Consider the following 21,880-nt stretch of genomic DNA (forward strand, 5'->3'; position numbering starts at 1 on the left):
AGGAGGGAGCAGGAGGGGACCACGAAGGGAACAAGGAGACAGGACAAGGGACAGACGAAGGAGACAAGAAGGGAGTCGGAGGGGCCAACGGCGACGGGAAGGAGAAGGGGGAAGCCGCAGCCAGCGAAGGCTCGTCGAGGCGGGGGAGGAGAAGTCATAAGGAAGATCCCTGAGGGGTCCCATTCGAGCTCCTCCTCTATGGAGGTGGGAGCGGCTGTCAGGCTGTCCGGGACCTCCTCAGGGACTAGGTCCTGAGTCGTGTGTGCCTGAGGGACTTGGACTAGGACCTTAGTCAGGGTCTCCAAAGAGGCAACAGGCGGTGCAGCCGGCGCCGCGGGCGTGGCCGCAGGCGGGACGGGCGAGCCGGGCTGGACGGGTAGGACAGGAGAGCCGGGCTGGACGGGCAGAGCGGCGGCCTCAGGCGGTGCCGCGGGCAGAGCGGCGGCCTCAGGCGGTGCCGCGGGCAGAGCGGACGTGCGGCCAGCAGGAGGCGCCTTGGCGGGCGCCGCCGACACGTGGCCAGCAGGGGGCACCTCGGCAGGCACCTCGGGCGTGCGGCCAGCAGGGGGCGCCTCGGTGGGCACCTCGGGAGGAGCGGCGACGGCAGCTGCAGCAGGGACCACAGGCAGGTCCGGAGCAGGCAGGTCCAGAACTGCCCCTTTAAGGGCTTTGGGGACCCGGGGAATTGCGTCCCATACGGCCCTAGCCCCCCCATTGAACAGGCGCGATGGCCGGTAATGATAAGCCTCTAAGGGAGGCGGCTTCTCCCGGTTGAGGCTGATCAGGTGGGCAGCAGCGGGGTCTTCCCAGGCGGGAAACAAGGAGCAGGTTCCCAGGAAGAGTGGTGACACTTCTTCCCGCTGCACTCTGTTTTTGTTTTTCCGCTTTTTCCGGCTGCTCGTCGCGGAAGGCGGGTCCGGTTCGAACGCGTCGCCCAGGCTCCAGGCAACGCGCTCTCCCCTTCGTTCCATCAGGCGTTGCCTCAGCCTTTGGAGGCATTTTCTTGCCCTTTGAAGGGGATAGTCCTGTCCGGGCGGGCGCTCCTCCGCGAGGAGGTCCGCGCCCCGGTTGGCCAGAGCCATGGCTACGGGGTCCTCCTGGACCTCGGGCTGTGACCGCCAGTACACAACTTCTTGCAGCAGACCGAGCCGGTGGTGCTCGGTCTGCTGCCCTGTGTCGTTGAAGAGATCTGTGATTCTGTCACGTGCGCTGTCCGACAGGCAGGCAGGACGCGGGGAAAGGATCAAGCAGGTAGACGAAGATCCAAGAAGACGGGTTTATTCAGGGCGGACAACACGGTTACTGACATCACACACGACAATACAATGACGGATCTGACGAGACGTACTCAGACGCGGACTAAATACACAGGAAAGAGCGAACTGAACAAGGCACAGGTGGTGACAATCAGGAATTGACACGAAGTAATGAGGGGGCATGGCACACACGAGGATCGTACGGAGCTGGGCATGACAAAAAGAATAACGGACATTTTTTTTAAATTTAATGTATTTGCATTTGTATTTGTTGAAATAAAACATTTTACTGCAATTTTACAGTTTTTGTTTGGCAGCCGCTGCTGCCAGTCATTTTACCGTTTTTTTACAAGATTTTTTTTTACAGTGTGCCTCTTTTCCACTTTGGGAGAACAAATATATGGTCTCCCGCAATGCCTGGGGGCGAATCTGTGATCTCAGAGCCCAGAAAGGGAAGAGCAGAGAAAGGGCAGCCAGACTGTTTATATAGAGGTAGGAGGAGCTAGCAGTTTTTCAGTAGATGGATGTGAGGGCGGTTTATCAACCCACAAATACTGGCTCTTATACACTCACCTAAAGGATTATTAAGAACACCATACTAATACGGTGTTTGACCCCCTTTCGCCTTCAGAACTGCCTTAATTCTACGTGGCATTGATTCAACAAGGTGCTGAAAGCATTCTTTAGAAATGTTGGCCCATATTGATAGGATAGCATCTTGCAGTTAATGGAGATTTGTGGGTTGCACATCCAGGGCACGAAGCTCCCGTTCCACCACATCCCAAAGATGCTCTATTGGGTTGAGATCTGGTGACTGTGGGGGCCATTTTAGTACAGTGAACTCATTGTCATGTTCAAGAAACCAATTTGAAATGATTCGAGCTTTGTGACATGGTGCATTATCCTGCTGGAAGTAGCCATCAGAGGATGGGTACATGGTGGTCATAAAGGGATGGACATGGTCAGAAACAATGCTCAGGTAGGCCGTGGCATTTAAACGATGCCAAATTGGCACTAAGGGGCCTAAAGTGTGCCAAGAAAACATCCCCCACACCATTACACCACCACCACCAGCCTGCACAGTGGTAACAAGGCATGATGGATCCATGTTCTCATTCTGTTTACACCAAATTCTGACTCTACCATTTGAATGTCTCAACAGAAATCGAGACTCATCAGACCAGGCAACATTTTTGCAGTCTTCAACTGTCCAATTTTGGTGAGCTTGTGCAAATTGTAGCCTCTTTTTCCTATTTGTAGTGGAGATGAGTGGTACCCGGTGGGGTCTTCTGCTGTTGTAGCCCAACCGCCTCAAGGTTGTGCGTGTTGTGGCTTCACAAATGCTTTGCTGCATACCTCGGTTGTAACGAGTGGTTATTTCAGTCAAAGTTTCTCTTCTATCAGCTTGAATCAGTCGGCCCATTCTCCTCTGACCTCTAGCATCAACAAGGCATTTTCACCCACAGGACTGCCGCATACACTGAAAAAAATAACCCATTGGATGAACTCAATTAAATTGTGGGCAGGATTTCCATCCAATAAATATATATAGCTCTAACTCAAATGAAATACATCCATGCACTATAATTTAATTGAGTTAGTCCAACTAAGTTTTATCAAATGCAGCTACAATAAAATAATTACAATAAATAAGGTAAAATTATTTGTTTGTCCAACTCAAACTAATACTATTAATAGGAAATAAAGTTATTAAGTTATGTTTTCCATTTTTATTTCCAATTAAGACATGAGACATAGCCTATTTGAGGTGTTTTTATTGATAACCAGTAAAACAAAAGGTGCTGCTTACACTGTAGTTTTAAATGTTAGAACAACCTGGAAATCACTTACAAGGCTCATTTAAATTTTTTTTTAAAAAATTTTAAGAGCAGTGAACTGAAATAGTATGTAAAAGCTTCATAACTGGTGAAAAATTAATTCCCAGTTATTCCGAATCCCTGAGCCAAAAAAAAAAGGCTCTTTGTAGATGAAGAGCTTTGCACTGCTTTACAAACAGGGGATGCCAATGTCTGGTTTTAATAAAACAACTATCAATGAGGCAAAACAACTTCTATTAAATTTTCTTAATACTAATTGAAGAACAGTTTAAACATCAATTAGAAAACATTCTAAATATACAGCAACTGTATATGTAATAAAAGCTGAACATCAAGACTATAGAAAATATTTGCAGGAATTACTTTTACCCCTGAGAAATTTTTAATGTAACAGGCTTACATCTTATGTAAACATGCAGATAAGTGCAAATGAAAAAGAAAAATATTTTACTAATCCTGAAAAATGAAAACCTATAATAATAATAATAAAAATAAATTCAAAAAATACACAGTGAAGCCAAACTCTTCCATGTAGGTCATGTACAAACAATATGGCAAAAGCAAAATTCCCTCTACTTTGTTCAGTCCAGAGATACACAGTCCTGTAGCATTGTTTTCTTCCCCATAGTACAAACAGTTCAATACTCATACCCTGAAAAACAGTTTTTGGTGTATTATCCTAGGGGCTAACAGAAACTGGTTGCATCGACCACTAACCCATCTAATAACTAATATGGATACCCATATTCATTTAAATGTAACAAACTGTAAAGTTTGACTTGTTACACAAAAAAGGTTCTGGCCATTCACAATCAAAGGGAATTACAGTTTTGTTGTAATCTGTTTAGATCCATTTCAACTTGAAAAAAAATGGATGTGTGGAAAAAAAAAATGGATGCACCAGCTGACACTGCCATCAGCTTTATGGCAAGTTGAAAAGAGTGGAGGGTAGAGTCAGACTTGAGTTAGCATGTGGAGGCGAAGCAGGCAAACTTGAGGTGAAGACCATGGAATTCCAAACTTAAACCCAATCAACCCTTAGTTTGTCTGGGAAGTGCAAAATCACTCTACTTCCCATGGTTGTATATCCTTCATCATTACTGTTAAACAGCTTGCAGTCATGTTAAAGTCCAGTGAATAACTTCCATAGTCTGCCTCTGATGGTCATTGGCTGTTGACTGAGCCAAAAACGAAAATGAAAAAGCAAAACAAACAAAAGTGTACTTTGTAACCTGGTGTTTACCTGTTATGCAAACAACTTGATTTTTAGCTGCTGTATCTTTGTATTCAGCTTGTGCCCATCCAAATTCATTATAACCTTCTGGAAAAACTCGAAGGTTTTCTGGAAAGCTTAAATCAAGGGCATAAATGAGCCCAAACAGCATGATGAACCCCATGATGACACTGCCTACGTTGCTCAGGACTTTAATGCCTTCGATCACAATTCCCACATCCTCTGACTCCTCAGCACCATCTCTTCGGATCGTGTAAATCCCCATGACTGTGTTTGTGATGTCCCTCTCTGCATCCTCAGTGGCGGAGGCCTGAACAGCAACACATACACACAGCACTTGTGTTAAGAAGAATGCTGAACAGTAAAAACCATAAACTAAAAACACTTAAAATGTGAAGTTGGAGTCACACAGTGTTAAGTGCTGAAGGATTTGCAGACATGACCTATCCCATAGCTTGAAATATTTTACCTAAAACATCTAGCCATGGGTATGGATGGTGGTGTGCCATAGAATTTTCCTCATTACAGTGTATGGAATCAGATAGATAGTGGTGCTTGATCACAGAGCAAAGACAACAGCTGACAGACATGTAGGTCTGGATGTTCAGTACTTGCGTGAGAAGGAGGAAAAAGTGTAAGACCTGGGACTGCATATGTACAAACCCGACAGCCAGCTTTGTCAGTCTCAGATCTAATAACAGCAGGGAAGTCTAAAAATCCCAATTTATTCAGTAAAGTTTCTCAAGCAGTTGGTAAATGGTGGTCCAGCATTTATAGAAATATAATATTACATGTGTTTGATGAAAATTGCTAATACTTTTAAATATATACTGTATATAGTATTGTGTACAGTAAAAACTACTTTGTGGAGAAAATCATTTATATTTAAAACACAAAATACATGTATTAAATATTACTTTGCATTAGGACACACATAATTTAATAATAATGTGCCATGGAAGAAGTAACTGTGTAATGCCGTATGGGAGGCATATTGTGATATACTTACCAGATATTCCTTGAAAAAAAGAGTCTGGATCCTCATTGAGGTAGATCACAAGGCTCCTCAGGATGCACTCCCTCCTGATGTCGATGTTGTCACACTAAAGCAGCGGGAAGAATCAAGATAGAATTTAGCCAAATGTGGGTGCAACGGCTGAACAGGGAGGAGAGCAGGTTGTCTAAAGAATGCCATTGGTTAGCGTGCGAGTTGGGTGAATTAAATGTAAATGCAATTAAGTGCTTTGGATAAAAACACCATATAAACAGGCAATTAACCATTTCTTAAATATGTTTAAATGAGCAGCTAAGGACAAAAAACCTTGCGATAAATCACCTCAATACAGTGTAAGCATTTCCCATGGGTTTTTACTTACAGAATCTTTGATTGCCAGGACGGCCTTAATCTTTTGCCCCTTCACTCCTCCTTTCTTGTTAAAGATCTGTATTAGTTTTTCTTAAAAATGGTCCAGCTGCGCCAGTAACTTCGATCGCGGCGGCTTGGTGGTGATCCGCAAGAACTCTGCATTTATCTGAAATTTTTAAATAATATACAATGTACTGTAAAAAAAATTCTAATTGCAATTGTTAAACTGTTAAATTTGATACCAAAGCATAACCTATACTATCGTTCAACTTGAGGTAGCAACGGTTGCGACATGGATTTCGCGGTTGTAAAAGTTAGAAGTCAGAATATAACCCTGTTTAACGTAACCACAGTTCACTCCCACTCCTACAACAAGCGGTCCTCTGGCCTGCCTGAGATACTTAAGCACAGCAGCAGGAGAGGCTAACGTAACCTTATTAGCAAAAACAAAAAACGCCAACTCCAGCTTTAATCACGTTATAACCAAGCAAAATTCACCTTGCTTAATATAAAACATACTTTGGTAAATAGCAAAGTAAAATACACAAAAAATACTTACCGAGGAATGAACGTCAAGTTAAAGTCAGTAACGTAAATGTATCATCCTCCCCACCGGTGTTGCAGCCCTAATGAGAAAATGCCTTTTTCAAAATGGTAGACAAAGATTAGTAAAGCGTGTTCTCGCACATGATCAGTGGGCGGTTCCCTAAACGAACTAATTTACTTTACGTTAATGAATCTCATATGTGAAACTATTAAAACTTTTTGTGTTACAGCTATTAAATATACATGCATATTTTTAAAATTGATATATTTAAACAAAGCAAACTATATTTAAATATGTCATATTTAAGAGGGGCATGAATAATTTTTTTGAGTGTACTGGATGTTTTTCCCTTTGCACACCATTCTTTGTAAACCCTAGAAATGGTTGTGCGTGAAAATCCCAGTAACTGAGCAGATTGTGAAATACTCAGACCGGCCCATCTGGCACCAACAACCATGCCACGCTCAAAATAGCTTAAATCACCTTTCTTTCCCATTCTGACATTCAGTTTGGAGTTCAGGAGATTGTCTTGACCAGGACCACACCCCTAAATGCATTGAAGCAACTGCCATGTGTTTGGTTGATTAGATAATTGCATTAATGAGAAATTGAACAGGTGTTCCTAATAATCCTTTAGGTGAGTGTACATTTTCCGCTCTCTGTCTGAAACACTCTGGCCGTCTGGGATATCCCATGATGTTGGTAAGGCAGCTCTGTGCTGTGCACTAGTACACTCAAAAAAATGATTTGTTGGATTTACATAAAAAAGTAGTGTCAAGTGGTTCCACGCAAGTAGGTTGAGTAGTTTCTACAATTAACAATTTAGTTGTATGAACAACAGAAATTCAGGTAAAGTTGACAAAGCTTTTTAAAGTAAATCCGAACAATTCAGATTTGTCACTATTACACATAAATTATATGTAAACTTAACTTAATTTTGTTACATTTACAAACTTTTAATATGTAACACACGTTTTATAGATTTTATTTACTTCAAGGTTTCCACTTGTAGAGCTAATAGTTAAATAATCACAAGCATATTTCCAGAAACAAAACACGTTTATTTTATTTTTTGCAAGGTCTTGCAATAGACAACCAGGTCCTTGGAAACAATTAGACTACAGCATAATCATTTCAATAGTAAACATTCTTTACAAGTTCTTTTAAAGTGCAACTGTCTTCAAGAAATGATAAAAATCTTACTTGGATCAAATGTCTGTTGAAATTAAACAGGATACCTCCAAATGCTGCACAACTTCCTGTCTGATATTTCAGATCCTTTATGCGAACAATTAAGGTAACATTAACACTGGCCTCTATTTTTGTAAATGACCACAAACAGCTTAAATGTCAGTTTGTTAAAAAAAAATAATAATTCTAGTCAATTGCAAACATTCTTCCCAAAGTCATACAATGTGCAACTGCCTTCAAATATTGTAATGAATAATTTTAATTAGAAAAATAAAACAAAAGGAAATTTTGTTTAAGTCAGGGAGCACACCATAAAATGCTGCGACATTAAAAAAAATTTATATTTAAAATGTTTAGAAGCTTTAGTAAAGGAAACATTCAAACTGGCCTCCATTTTTTTTGTAAACAACTGCAAAGAATTTTAACTTCACAGTTCCTAAAAACAATAAAACAAGTCTGCTTAAGATAGGCAGCATGCTCCAAATGGCCATCAACAATGGTAACATTAAAACTGCCCCCTAATTTTTAAAACCACAGACAATTTAACCGTCACAGATCTCGGAAAAACAAAATGAAAGAGAAATAAAGATGTGTTGATTCAATCAACAAGTTTGTTTTTGAGCACCTGTATTTTGTGTGAAAGTTTCTGTGCATCAAGTCCTAGTAACACTTTTTGAAAGAACTCAAAAGTATACTTCAGGTCTGGTGGATAGCTGAGATTCAAGCTGTATATGATTCCCAAAAGAAGAGCACAAGCCTTGGTGACATCGCCAAGATTTTGAAGGACTTTCACTCCCTCAACAATGAGTCCAACATCCGATGGTAGGTCACAGACTTCTGCATCTTCAGGTCTGATGATGTAAATTCCAATGACTGTGTTGGCCATGTCTCTTTCTGCATTCTCAGAGTCTGCGTCCTATAAAACACAAAAACAGTAACACTGTTCAGTCATTTTAACTGCATCTTGCATCAAAAATGCAGGTTGCAAATTTAACATAGCTTAGCAGTGTATCCAGAAAAAGCAAATAATCAGAGAATTCTGTATCAGTTGTCCATTCCTTAATGTTTCACATCAATGAGTTGCCAGAAGAAGAAGGAAGAGAGAAGGGCAGAGCACACTAGATTTCAAAAGTTCTATAAAGCAATGATAAAGCACCACTGATGTTCCTGCAGCCGCACTAAAGTTACATATGAACTATTCGGTTTAAATTTTTCATTAATAGACTACTCAATTTGGTTGTTTTTGTTCTTGACCGAGTTAAATATACTTCGCGTATTTATATTTCTTGACTATATTATGTGAATTTGGCCCATATGTGAGCACTTTATTGTATTGTCTAATGATTTTGGGGAATAATTTTTTACTTTAAAAATGCACAAAAGACTGTCTGAGAATACTTACTGCATACTCCTTCATGAGGTTTTCATAGTCTTCATTTAGATACACAGAAAGTGCTCTGACAATGCACGCTCTCCGAGTTGAGATGGTATCATTCTGTAGACGAGTAGAGACATTAAGTAGAGGCTAATCACTATGTAAATTATACACAAGCATCATAAATACAGATCATATACTTGGTCAATGGCAGCCATTAATTTGCTAATTTTACGTCCTGCAACTCCTCCTTTTCTTCGGTAGATGCTGGTCAGCTTGCTTGTGTAACAATCCAGTTTTGACATAAATGTTTGAATAAGTGGGATGGTGTTGATTCGAGTGAACTCAGCAGCAATCTATGGATTTAAGAGACATAAGATTGTTGTAAGGACAGTAGAGTATGGACATGAATAAAGAATAATTTTACATAAGGGAATTTGTTTCACCATTTAAAACTACTAAAGAAATAAATACAGTTATATAATCATATTTACCTCATATTCACAAAACAGAGCTGGCCATCTGCTTTGGAAGTCAACAATGAAGGGCACATCTTCAATTACTTCATGTCTTCTGTAGGCAAATGTTCTTTCCATTTTTTGTTTAATAATTTGATAGTTGTCATTTTTCTGAACCTCAGACAGCAATGCTAATCGTTCTTCTTCTAGGCTTCGTTTGTTCTCTCCAGCTGGATAATCAGGATAGAAATTGACTTCAGCCTTCCTGGGCTTTTTGACTTTCTTGGTATTTGTATTTTCACCATGTTTGTGTTTTAAAGAATTTATCTTTACTTCGGGACAGCCTGCTGCTCGCAAAGTACGACGATAGTTCCCCATCTTCCACTGTAGACTGACTTTCCAGCCATAGAACCCACCAACAGAACCCCTTTCCTAAAGGCTTGGATGCTTTTTAATCAGAGCTTTTGCAACCTCTTCATATTCTTCACACCTCGGGTACACTTTGTACTTCACTATTTCTGCAGCTAAGGATTTCAGAATTTCTGATTTTAGTTTAGGCTTTGCGTCTATGTTAAGTGAAGTACCAGCATTCAAGAATTCTTCATTGGCTTTCTGTAGTTCTAGCTCTACCTCATAGGGAAATGTAGGGATTGGAAAGTTAATTGGCCAGATTTCACTCCTTAGCTTTGCAGATGAAGACATGGCCTCAGAAGCTGCGGCAGAAGAATCATTTGATGGTGTTGGAGAAACTAACATGCTAGGTGTCTGAGATGAAGTTGATGAGAGAATATCAGTGTCTGCTGAAGAAACAGAACAAATATCATGTGCACTTGCTGCACATTGTGCTACCACTTTAACTGTTCCTTTGTCTTGGAGATCCACAGTTGAGGTAAGAATCAGGAAATCATCAAAGTCAGCATCAAGATACTGCAGCCTGAAATGTCCTGAGACACCACATTGTTTCTTAATCTCAGATTCAAGTTCTTCAACAGATTTGGGTATTCCAGAGGGCAGTGTCAATTTCATTGAGTCACCATCTCCTAGAACAATTTTTAACTTTGCTGGATCAGTCATTTTCTTTGTTTGATTCATCACTCTTAAAAAAAAAAAAAAAAAAAAAAGGTTAAGCAGCATGTATGTACCTTTTCAAGGTAACCATACGAACAGATCCAACTTTGTAATGAGAGAGAGGATAACGATCTGTCAATTCACCCAGCTCTATAAACATAACATCCCTTGGATGTTGTTCCAATTCAAAGGATCGATAGTGTTCATTGTACCAGGAACATAACTTTTTTGCTATAAAAGCAATTCCATCTTTCAAAACACAAATCTGCACAATTTCTGCAAAATCAGGCAATCCACTAATTGTTCCATGCACAATGATCATGCCCTTTGTGTACTTTATGCCATCAGAAACTACTGTCTGAGCTAAATTAATAGCAAAAACATTCGGGTATTTTTGATTAAAGGTGTAAGCAATGTCTTCATGAAGAACATCGACAGGAACAGTTGAAATGCGAGTAACCTCTACAGGTGATTCATCACACTGGGATGACTGCATAAATTGTCCAACCATGAGCTGATGTTTCCTGGCCAAAGTCTTAGTGATATTTTTGAAGCAGTTTGTATGCCTAGCTACCTGTTTAAAAAAACTGTGCTTGGCTTCGAATCTCATTGTCCAGAAAAAGACAGGTGGACCAAAGAGACAAATCATTGCTGGATAATGCTCCAGAAAGTGATGCTTTGGCAAAAGCTTTCTTTCTGGAAAAAGTAATTGGAACCTATTGCGGTGCTCAGAAATTTTGCTATCCAAGTATGCAACAGACTCGCTAGTATACACAGGACATACAAGAAGCTCAACAATGTCTTTTAAGAGAAGAATGAGCTCCCAAGCAGGTTCATCCTGAGGTATAAGTTTTCCAACAATTAATGGTATTAGCCGCAGGAGACACCAATTCTCATGTGCGTTTCCCCCAATAGTTTTTTTTCTCACAAAATTGAGTGGAAGCACATGAGGGCGATTGGTCTTATCTCCCCATCTGAATGGGAATTCCTGAATCAGCTTATTAAGTTGGTCAAAGGTGAAATATTTCTTCTTTATACATATTTCAAAGCACCCTGCCAACTCAACAGGTACTATACCCTCTAAGAGATCATGGGCCAAATCTGGGGGAAAACCTGCAGTGACTTTAAAGTATGAGAGGTTCACAGATAAAGGACAAGCATTTTTTACACCAAAACATGCTTCTCCTTTCTCACATGCATCTGCAACATGTACGTCATGCTGCTCTTCAGATCTGAGAGGAAAAACACCATCTCTGACCTCTTTTGACTGAATATCTGTGCGAGTGGCATTGCAAAACCTACAAAAATATTCCCCTGAAAAATTCTCAACAAAACCTGCCAAAGCATGTGCACCAAGACTGTCCGCAACCACATATTGTACTGTGCCTCTGATAAATGTTTCCAGGTGATTTACAAACACACCTTGTTGCTCTAAAGTGATGAGGTCGTTCACAAGAGGCTCAAGAATTTTTTCATAGCCAAAGGCCTTCACATCATCACTTTTACATAATAGAGCGAGATTAATTGTGGACAATGATGAACTAGAGCCTGGTGGTAAGTTTCCTAAGATCCAATAAACTGCACAGATTTTATGCTTTTTGCGTGATGTTCCTAATGGATTACACAGCTCAAAGTCATCTATGTACAGACACAAGGAGAGTCTGAGCTCAGTCCCTGAGAAAAACTCATTATCTTTAAAGTGTTGACCATCTTTGAAAGATCTGTAAGATCCATCATGTATAATTTGTTGCCCTGTATGACCATTAACTACTTTATTAAGTATGTCTTTCTGATTAAGCAGCTGTTGTAATGATTTTATGATGGGTATATATTGGAAGGATCTATGTTTTTTAGACTGAAGAATCATTTCAACAGGATCAATAATATCAAAATTATCTCTGTAATATTTCATGCGCTTGAAAGCAGTGGCTAAAGGACCATCTTTTGTGGTAGCTTTCAGCAGAGGATTGGATGATGACAGTGAACTGATTAGCTCTTTTATAACCAGCTGATCTACACAAAGATTATGTTTCTGGAAGGTATCAAGAATGACTTCAGTTGATGAGGATACTGAGGCAGAACTGATCATGTACTGCAAATCTGTGATAAGTTCATTAATGGCATTACTAGGTACATGAAAATAATTTTCAAGTTTTAGCAAAATGGATGCAAATTTCAGCTCTATGGTCTTGGACAAATCTTGTCCTTCTGTGACAATATCCTCATTATCTGAAACATCTGCATTCTCCTGTTCAGCTAGCAATGCATCATCATTGAATTTATCTGAGAAATTCTGTGTACCACTTTCTCTAACGACACCTGGTTTGAAGTCCTGAAGAGAATAAGGATTGTGCTTCCTATTTTTATGCGACTTGAATGTGCCACACACATTTGTCTGAAAAGAACAGTGCTCAAACATACAATGAACCGTTTCATTGCTTTTTAGGTGGTTATAGATGTGACTAAAATACTCTCGTTCTGATGCTATATCGCTGCAAGAACACACGTGACAATTGAATGTGGCTAACCTTGATGGTAATTCAGTGTTCTCTTTAGCATGGTAACGGTTAAGATGGCTGTGTAGCGCATTCCATGTTTTAAATCTACAGGGACAATCAGAATAAGTGCACGGGAAATGATTACGGCGTCCATAATGTCCATGCATTAATCTATAGTGCTTCAACAACTGATATCTAGTTGACACTGTTAATTTGCAGTCCTTACACTGCCACATGCTTTCCTTGAAAAATTAGCATAAATGCCTAAATATTTTTTTTAAGCAAAACACAAAATAAACTAATAACGTAAATTAATTACACTCTGTGTACACCTACATCACTTTTTCCTGACAGTATTTATCAGGATGGGCAAGAAATATTAATAAATATTAAACATTCATACCTGACACAATCACTATCGTCTTCTCCTTAAGGTGTTTCGCGCTTTCATTTGTCTTCCGTTCCGTTGCTCCGCCTCCAAGGTGAGCTGCTACGGTATCCGCAAAGGTCCAATTTTATGGAGTTTAGCGTTTTACTCAGCAATGTTAAGTTGACCAAACAAACACTTGTTAAGTAAAACCGACAGTACTACATTTTTTGTATAAATAACTTAATTAACTTACGTTAATGTAGTTACTTGCATTATTTATGTACTGTGAACAAGGATGGGTTTAGTAAAACTAACTATAGCGATAGTTCATTTTTTTGAGTGTAGGTCTTGTTAATGGTTTTGTGCTGCTGTTAGGATACCAAGGATGGGATTCGATTATGCGATAGGAATTAAGTATGGTGAAGTGAGTGAAGGCTTTAATATAAATCATCTGATGAAACTTGTATGGCTTTCAGTTACCCGCCTACATAGTTGAATGTTTTACTGAACTGGTTTAGATTCAGGATCTGCTCCCGAGTTTCAGCGGAAAGTAGCTCCTGGGACTCAAAATTGCAACCTTCTGGTCTCAAGTCCCATCCCCAGGAGGCTGACATGTCGTTGTTGCTCACCTTCAGATGCTTGATTCAGAAGCTGTTATGACTGTTACCCTTACCTGTGGGAACAGCTGTGTGGGACAGGCATGGTTTTACTCTGATGACTAATGTAGACACTGATAAAGAAGATCTGCTCCTGGACTTCTGTTTATCAAATGTGCCTGTAAGGGAGTGGAATTAGCTCCTATGTTTCCTTTCTGTATAGCACAATTGAATACCGTAAGTTGAAAATGCCTGTTGAGGTTTTTCTTAAGTAGTCTTTGATTCATTTACAACAATTTAACATTGAAAAGGGGTGCTGTAGCTCATTGGGGGCAGCACTATGGTTTCACATCTCACACCTGTTCGACTGCCACCTCCACTCTGTGTCTGGAGTGTTTCTGGTTTCCTCCATTCTAAAAACACACAGCTCTCTTTTAGTGTGTGACTATATGGGTGTGCCCTATGATGGACTGGCATCCCCTCCAAGGTGAATACCTGCCCTGGAAATGGCTTCAGATTCACTGTGACTATATAAGTGATCAGTTAATCAACGGATTTTATTATCCCCAGAAAAACACATGAAATTGTAAAGCGAGTGTGCTAATCTGACATTTTAGAATCAGACTGCAGTGTTACCGATTAAGTGATGACTCCAATGCATCAGTCTGACTGAGACTTTGATTTGTGGTAATACAGAGAAACTGACTAGCAACTCATCATGTGAGTGCAGAGCTGGGGGATTCTTTGATATAACAGAGAAACATTTGAAGATCATCCTGAGAGCTTCCTGCCACCTGCCCCCAGCCTCTGTGAATTGGGTGGGGATTAACCTGAGCAGAGCTGAGCCTGTTGATGTATTTCAGCCTCAAGCCACTGAGGATGCTCCTTTACAGAGGACAATGCACACACACATATAGATACACAGAAGCACATGCACACACAGATATACACTCAGACTGATGCAGACAGACACACATACAGACATATACACACAGTTACAAATGCACACACAGACACACACACATGCAGACTCGCATGTATATACAGATACACACTGAGATAGACACAGAGATACACAAACACAGTTACAAACACACAGATGGATGCACACACAGATGGATGCACAGGCAGACGCACAGACACCTACTGTCACAAACACACAGAACAATACACACGATACAAACAGTCACAAGTAGTTAGATGCACACACACACAACGTCTCACACTGACGCACACACACTCACACAGATACACACATGCACAGAGCACAATCACTTCGGTTTTGGTTTTCTGCGTCACGTCACCATTTCATTGTGTTCCCACACAGCGGCATCCAGGCTGGCATTTTTGGGCACAGTGGACCTCGCACCACATTAGAGGACGTTTGGGGAACTGTCGGATTGAAATGTTGCGAGTTGATTGATACTGTACTTCAGTCTATACAGGGGGGGTTGAGCATCTACTCAGACACACTGTTATGTGTGGGGAGAGTCGGACTCCTGTTAGAGGGACAGCGGGGTCTGCAAGCTCTCTGCAGTTTGCCATGTTTCGTCCATGTTCATCATTTTCTATGTCTCTTCTTGTCTGGTTTCCTATGAAAACCCAGGGATGTGCTGTTCTGATTACCAGGGAGCTAAACTAGGCAGCAGTTACCGATGTCCGCTAATATAGACAGTTGTTACTGATGTCTACTGACCAACACAGCCATCACTGGTGTCTGCTAACCTAGATAGTGGTCACCGTGGTCAGCTAACTTTGACAACAGTTACCAGTGTCTGCCAACCTAGGCAGCGGGTACCGCAGTCCACTAACCTAGACAGTGGTTACTGGTGTCCGCTAACCTAGAAAGCAGTCACCGGTGCACACTAACCTAGACAGCACTCACCAGTGTACACTAACCTCTATTATCCTCTATTATCAGTTTCAAAAAGCACATAATTATTTATTTTTTTTATTTGGCTTTTTGATTGTGCTTACTTTTTTTGCGTGTTCTCTTAGCAGCAGAAACACAGTATTCTTAATATATTTTATACCTGCTTATTTGTATTTAATTTTATTTCATTATTTATTTTTATTTAAAATTGCCTGTTTTCATTTCATTTTATTATTATTTTACCTGTTTAATTTTACATTTATATTGTCTTTTTGATGCACCTCAAGCTGCACTTGTATGAAGGGTGCTAAACAAATACATACATTTATTTATTTGTTTTTACTGCCAGTGTATGGTAACCTAGACTGCAGTGTACTAGACCAGTATGCAACCATCTTAATTAATGGGTGTTATCTAGTGATGGCCATTAAACACAGTAACAATTTCTCACACTACAGAATGCATAAATAAGTCACTGATGGCTTCGTTCACTCGGTGTGTCTGCTCATTTTCCCAAACACCCATTACGTCATTAACATAGTTAATACAGGATGGGTGAAGAACCCTGTCCGGGTTGTATGCCTACACAGTAGATCACTAGCAATACAGTATTTGCTTAATCTACTTTGTAGTATTATGGGCTGGATCCTGGGAACTTAAGTATAAAAAGACTTCAGACTTGCCAGGAATGGCATACAGTATAATTCTGGCATTCAGTCAGAGGCATCTAAGCATGTGTGTGTTGGAAATAATCTGTGCATTTTCTTATCCTCAACACATTCAAAGGCCTACAATGTGCTGAAGAAAGATACCACTGAACAAATGTGTTTACTTGGCAGACTGAGGGTTACCAACCTCCAGCATGCGTCTGGGGGGGGGGCAATACAGAGAACAGAGTCACCTGTAGTAGCTGGTAATGTGATCTGTGAAGGCTAACCGGGTCTTTGTCACCCTGGTCAAGGCTTCTGGGACTTCCACAAAGACCTGATAAAGCAGCATGGCAGAGTGTGTGGGTAAGAGCACATCAAATAGCAGCATGCCCACTCTTGCTCCACCCGCCGACACCCCACCAGCCACCGTGTACACTACGCCGCATTTGATGCATGTCTCCAAATCCACTACGCCAGTCAGCCACTCAGGGTTACTGCAATAGAGCGGGACACAAGCACGGCCTCTCAAGCAAGCAGCACTCTTACTGCCCATCCCCCCTGAGTGGCACTCTTGAGCTGCTAAACAAAGTGTCTGCTTATATTCCCATACAGGACAGGCCCCTCCTCCATTATAGACCCCAGACAAATGGCTGCGTGTGAGGACTCTCATTCATCACATACGCATCTCCTCATACAAATCATCTGTACCTTGCAAAACACCTTTTATTAATGTTCTGTGTCAGGTAGCAATTCTGCCATTAGATTATTCATTCATATTTAAATGCATTTAATATACATATGAGGATCAGAAAACAGGTTCAGACAGCATCTCTGGAGCCGTTGGGGGGTACAGGCCTTGCTCAAGGGCCCAACAGTAATATCGTCTAAGCTCTGTTGACCATGGGATTTGACCCTATGACCTTCCTAACCCACAGAATCACATGCCATGCTATATAGGGCAATATATCAAAATATAGTTTGAACATATGCAAACCAAGGATCAGTTTTCCATGACATGTCTGTGCTGTGGCATGCTGGGACGAGCCACCTATCATTCACAGCTCAGTGACATTGCAGGCGTCTATCTAGTAATGCTGCTGTGTAGCTGTCTGCTTCAGCTATGAGAACCCCCCCCCCCCCAACACCACCCTAGGAGCCTCCACCCGCTGAGCTCCAGCACCTCCAGCATTCCACTCGATATCTGGGCTGCGGAGGAGACAACACTCCTCCTTTCACTGCATTTCTCTCCTCTTGCCAAGATCAAAGGAGAAAGCTACTGTTCTGCATAAATGGCTACACGCTACAGCGAGGAGAATTGCCTTTGTTATGGTTGGCTTTTGTGCCGAGGAGCAGAGAGTCAGAGACCGGGATATACTCTGAGGGACATTAGCTTCACTTAGGCTAATCCAACCCCTCTATAGTCACAGGAAATAAAAAGCCTTTGAACTGTACTGCCACACATCATTGATTGTGTCAATTCTGTCATCTAAAAGAATGCGATTATCCACCATCCTGGTTTGAGGCACTTTGAGGCTATTGGTGTGTGTGTCTCAAACATTCTGAAAATGGAGCTGGAAGAAAGGGGGACAGACAGGACAGACCTCCATCACCTTTCACAGAAGTGTCTTGGGGCAGCTGCAGTTAAAATTGCATGTGAATTGCAAGAAAATGTGTCAGGGTAGATGTACTAGAAGCGGCCCAGTAGTGAATCATCTGGCTGAAGGTCCAGATGCCCTCTGCTTTGGAGGGCAGTGTGTGACTCAAAGGGTTAAGATGCAGCTTCTGTGATCAGAAGGTCTTCAGTTCAAATGCCAGGGTCAGCTGTGTGATGTCACCATAGAATCCTCCTGCTTATGTGAGCATATTAATACTAGAAAAAGTGCAGGGGGCATCGGTGCTTGTATGGCGATAGGAGTGTTGTCATGGTGACACACATTCCCTCTCCGAGTGGGCTGCGGTCCCTGAAACACACTGGTGGGAGTGAGGGTGGGGGTGCTGTGGTGTGGTACCAGCTGGTTGGACTTTGTCTGTAAACATAGCAGCCTGACAACCCACCCCCACACACACAGGTGATGGTCTTTTCTAATGCTACTGAGAATTAGCCTTGAGTAAAAGGGAGCCCCCTCCTGCAGTGAGGTCTTCATTGCAGACCACAAATACTAAAGGCAAGTCACACAAGCTCAGTTTGAGTGCATGCCCTGCTTTTAGATGCTGGGTTTGTACTGCCATGTGCCATACCGCTAAATTTCAAGTCTAGGTTTCTCTGGAACAGGTGAGGCCAAAGTCAGGTGTCTGCATTTTATACAAGTGATTCAGCTCAAGGGGGTCAACTTTCTCTGAGTGTCACCTTTGTGCAGAGCGCTGCTGTTCCTTTGATGTGCCCCAGATAGGTCATGTGACAGAATGAGGTACATCTAAGTGTCCTCTATGCCAGCTGTCCTCGTCACTGGCCCTGCTCACTGAATGAGACGTGTCTATGGGAGTCCACCTATGTCTGTCCAACTGCAGCCTCAGAATGAACTAAGCAGGGCTAAAGGCTAAAGAGCGTGCCAGGAACACGGAGATAATTCACACATAGAAGGTGTCTTATGCTCTAGAATGACATTAAACAAAGTCCCTCTGTTCAGAGTGTGTTTCTCCAGGGTTTCCCCTGGAGTTTGATTTCAATTCTTCACTTTTCTTTGTATTTTTGCTTCTACTAATCAAATTCTTCACTTTTTTTTCCAGCACCCGTTTTTTTTTAGTCACTCTCTCGCCGCTTCTTAATAAATTAATCATTAAACTCACTGAATATACATCTCTTCTGACAATCACACTGTGATTGGTCAACTAACGGCATGGGCGAGTCACGAGTCTACTTGATAAGGTTGGGAGAATCGTGAATACTGTGTAAAAATTTGCGTGCTGGCGTGCTGAAAACATAACGTATAGTACGCATTTCGGAAATAATGTTATAATTACTATATATATATATATATAAGGTAAGCTAATACTTTCCCGGTGTTTCATAGTACCTTTGAGAGGGACATTCTAAAACGCTTAATGTGATCACCAAATTTCGCACACACACATCTGGTCATAAAGACTTTCACCTGACAAAAAATCAAAACCGAAATACAAGGAATATGGACTTTATTTTACGTTAAGCGTTTTCCCCTCCATTGACGCCCATTATAAGGAAAAGGCTTAATGTAACTTAAAGTACCAAGACAGCCACCAAAAATCACCAAATTTCTCACACATATATCTGGCTATAAACACTTTCACCTGACAAAAATCAAAACCGAAATACAAGGAATGTGGACTTTATTTTACATTAAGCCTTTTCCTTATAATCGGCGTCAATGGAGGGGAAAACGCTTAACGTAGTATAAACATGGGCGTCAATTTCATTCAACAGTAGGGGGGGACAATAACTGCCTTTTTCTCATGAGCAATTTTTGAAGGGGACACAAATAATACAGTCAAATTGTACTTATAAAGATATGTCCCCACAATGAAAAAATTTGCTTCTATCATTATTATTGTAGCATGGAGACTGTGTCATTATGGTTATTTTCAAAGTTTTTCTCAGGTTCAATGACAAAGCAGATTTTTCTTCAAAACTATTTATTGCATTGTTTGTTATGTTGTTTACAGTCAAGCCATCAACATACAATAAAATTTAAACATGACTGTTTAAATGCATAATAGATATTGATTAAACAAAAAAAATACAGTGGGGTCAGTTCGGACGTAGCACAGTGCTCATTTAGTAAATGCACAGCTAAACAATATGCTAATTGTGGCCGTTAATGTTAAGTTAACATTATGCCAAGTCGTCACAAATAAAACAATGCATGGGAAACGGCTTTGGCGTGTTAGTTGCAGTGCACTATGCAACAAGCTATTGTAAACAAGCTAACGTTAACTAGATAAGTAATATTTTAATCGCTAATATAGCAGATTCGTGGAAAATTACATCGGTAATCAGCATTTTTGCCGCAACTAATTTATGAATGAGTCTGCATCAACTACATTAAAGAGAATCGCTTTATTTAAAGTGAATAAAATACCCTACTTACTGGAGTTCAACATTAATTGAGCCGCAGCCACACACCTGATTCGTGTGTGTAGAGAAGGTGAGATGACCTGGGAAAGCAGGCAGTTGGCCAAACCACTGTGAGGAAGGGGAGGGGGAACTCAACTGTTTCTAAATGCATTTTTTGCGTTTGTTTTTTTTTCTACTTACAGAATTATTTTAGGTATACATACATATATTTTTCACAATAGATAGTGCGATTTTTTGTTTTTTTATAATTTTTTTTGGGGGGACAACCCTCGGATAGGGGGGGACATGTCCCCCCCGGGATTTACGCCCATGAGTATAAAGTCCATATTCCTTGCATTTCGGTTTAGATTTCTTGTCAGGTGAAGGTGTTTATGACCAGATATGTGTGTGAGAAATATAGTGATTTTTGGTGGCTGTCTTGGTACTTTAAGTTACATTAAGCCTTTTCCTTATAATGGGCGTCAATGGAGGGGAAAACGCTTAACGTAAAATAAAGTCCATATTCCTTGTATTTCGGTTTTGATTTTTTGTCAAGTGAAAGTCTTTATGACCAGATGTGTGTGTGCGAAATTTGGTGATTATTGGTCGCTATTTTGGTACATTAAACCACATTAAGCGTTTTCACATTAAGCGTTTTAGAATGTCCCCACACCGATCGATAACATTTGCTACTTTTAGAACGGCCCATGCTTATTTGACATGGATGATCGACGATCGTGTGTCCGGGGCGCCGGGCCAGTTTTGATTAGGCCCTACGGGTGCTACGGTTGAAAATTGGGAAAAAATGAAATTCGATTTTTCAAAAATTCAAAATTCGTCATTTGAAAATTGAATTCGCCAGAGTGATGATTTGATGCCGTTTTTCTTCGTAACCATGGGTTGCGTTTTTGTCAATGACGAGAGTGACGAGCGGCAGCGGGAACCCTGTTTCTCTAACCGTGCCCTCTCCATGACAAATGATGTTCCCAAACCCAGGGATACAAAAAAAAGGGCAGATTTTAAAACTGCACATTGCTTAGAATAATTGTTTCAGTTATCTGCCTGAAAGGTCTGGTATTTCAGCTATCTGTAAAAGAACATAATTATTAGTATTTTTACATATGAGGCTGATTCTCATTAAGAGGCACTTACTGCTATTGAGCCCTTGTGAGCTTCTCCACATCTCAGCTCCCTGTCTAATAGCTTGGGCTCTCGCTGTCTTTCCAGTCGTGACTCAGGCAGGACATTTAGAAAGCACTGATATATGAACACATAAAAAAGGGTGCAAGGCAGCTCACAGTGATCCCCAAGATCCTCACATTGCAAGCGTGGAGCTTATAAAGAATAATGAAAACACATTTTGCTTTTTGTGTTATAATTTAATAAACATCACAGCACAGATGCATTTTGGCGTGATGCCATCCTCAGTGTGCTACTGGCACTGTGCACTTCTAATTTAAAAAGACACATCCCTGCTGAACAACCAATGATAATACAACAGGTGTCATGGGCATCATCAGGGCATCATCA

The 21,880-nt window shown here is 40.9% G+C and overlaps 1 long non-coding RNA gene across 1 annotated transcript; it reads right to left on the reverse strand.

Moving 5' to 3' along the window:
* Positions 1–7,281: 7,281 nt before the first annotated feature.
* Positions 7,282–9,644, reverse strand: LOC140588324 (uncharacterized). The gene is made up of 3 exons (XR_011989690.1): positions 9,302–9,644; positions 8,835–9,163; positions 7,282–8,348 (listed from the first exon to the last, which is right to left on the reverse strand). It is a non-coding gene; the product is annotated as an uncharacterized lncRNA (long non-coding RNA).
* Positions 9,645–21,880: the final 12,236 nt, after the last annotated feature.

This window comes from Paramormyrops kingsleyae, chromosome 3, assembly GCF_048594095.1.
Source record: "Paramormyrops kingsleyae isolate MSU_618 chromosome 3, PKINGS_0.4, whole genome shotgun sequence".
Taxonomy (NCBI): Eukaryota; Metazoa; Chordata; class Actinopteri; order Osteoglossiformes; family Mormyridae; genus Paramormyrops; species Paramormyrops kingsleyae.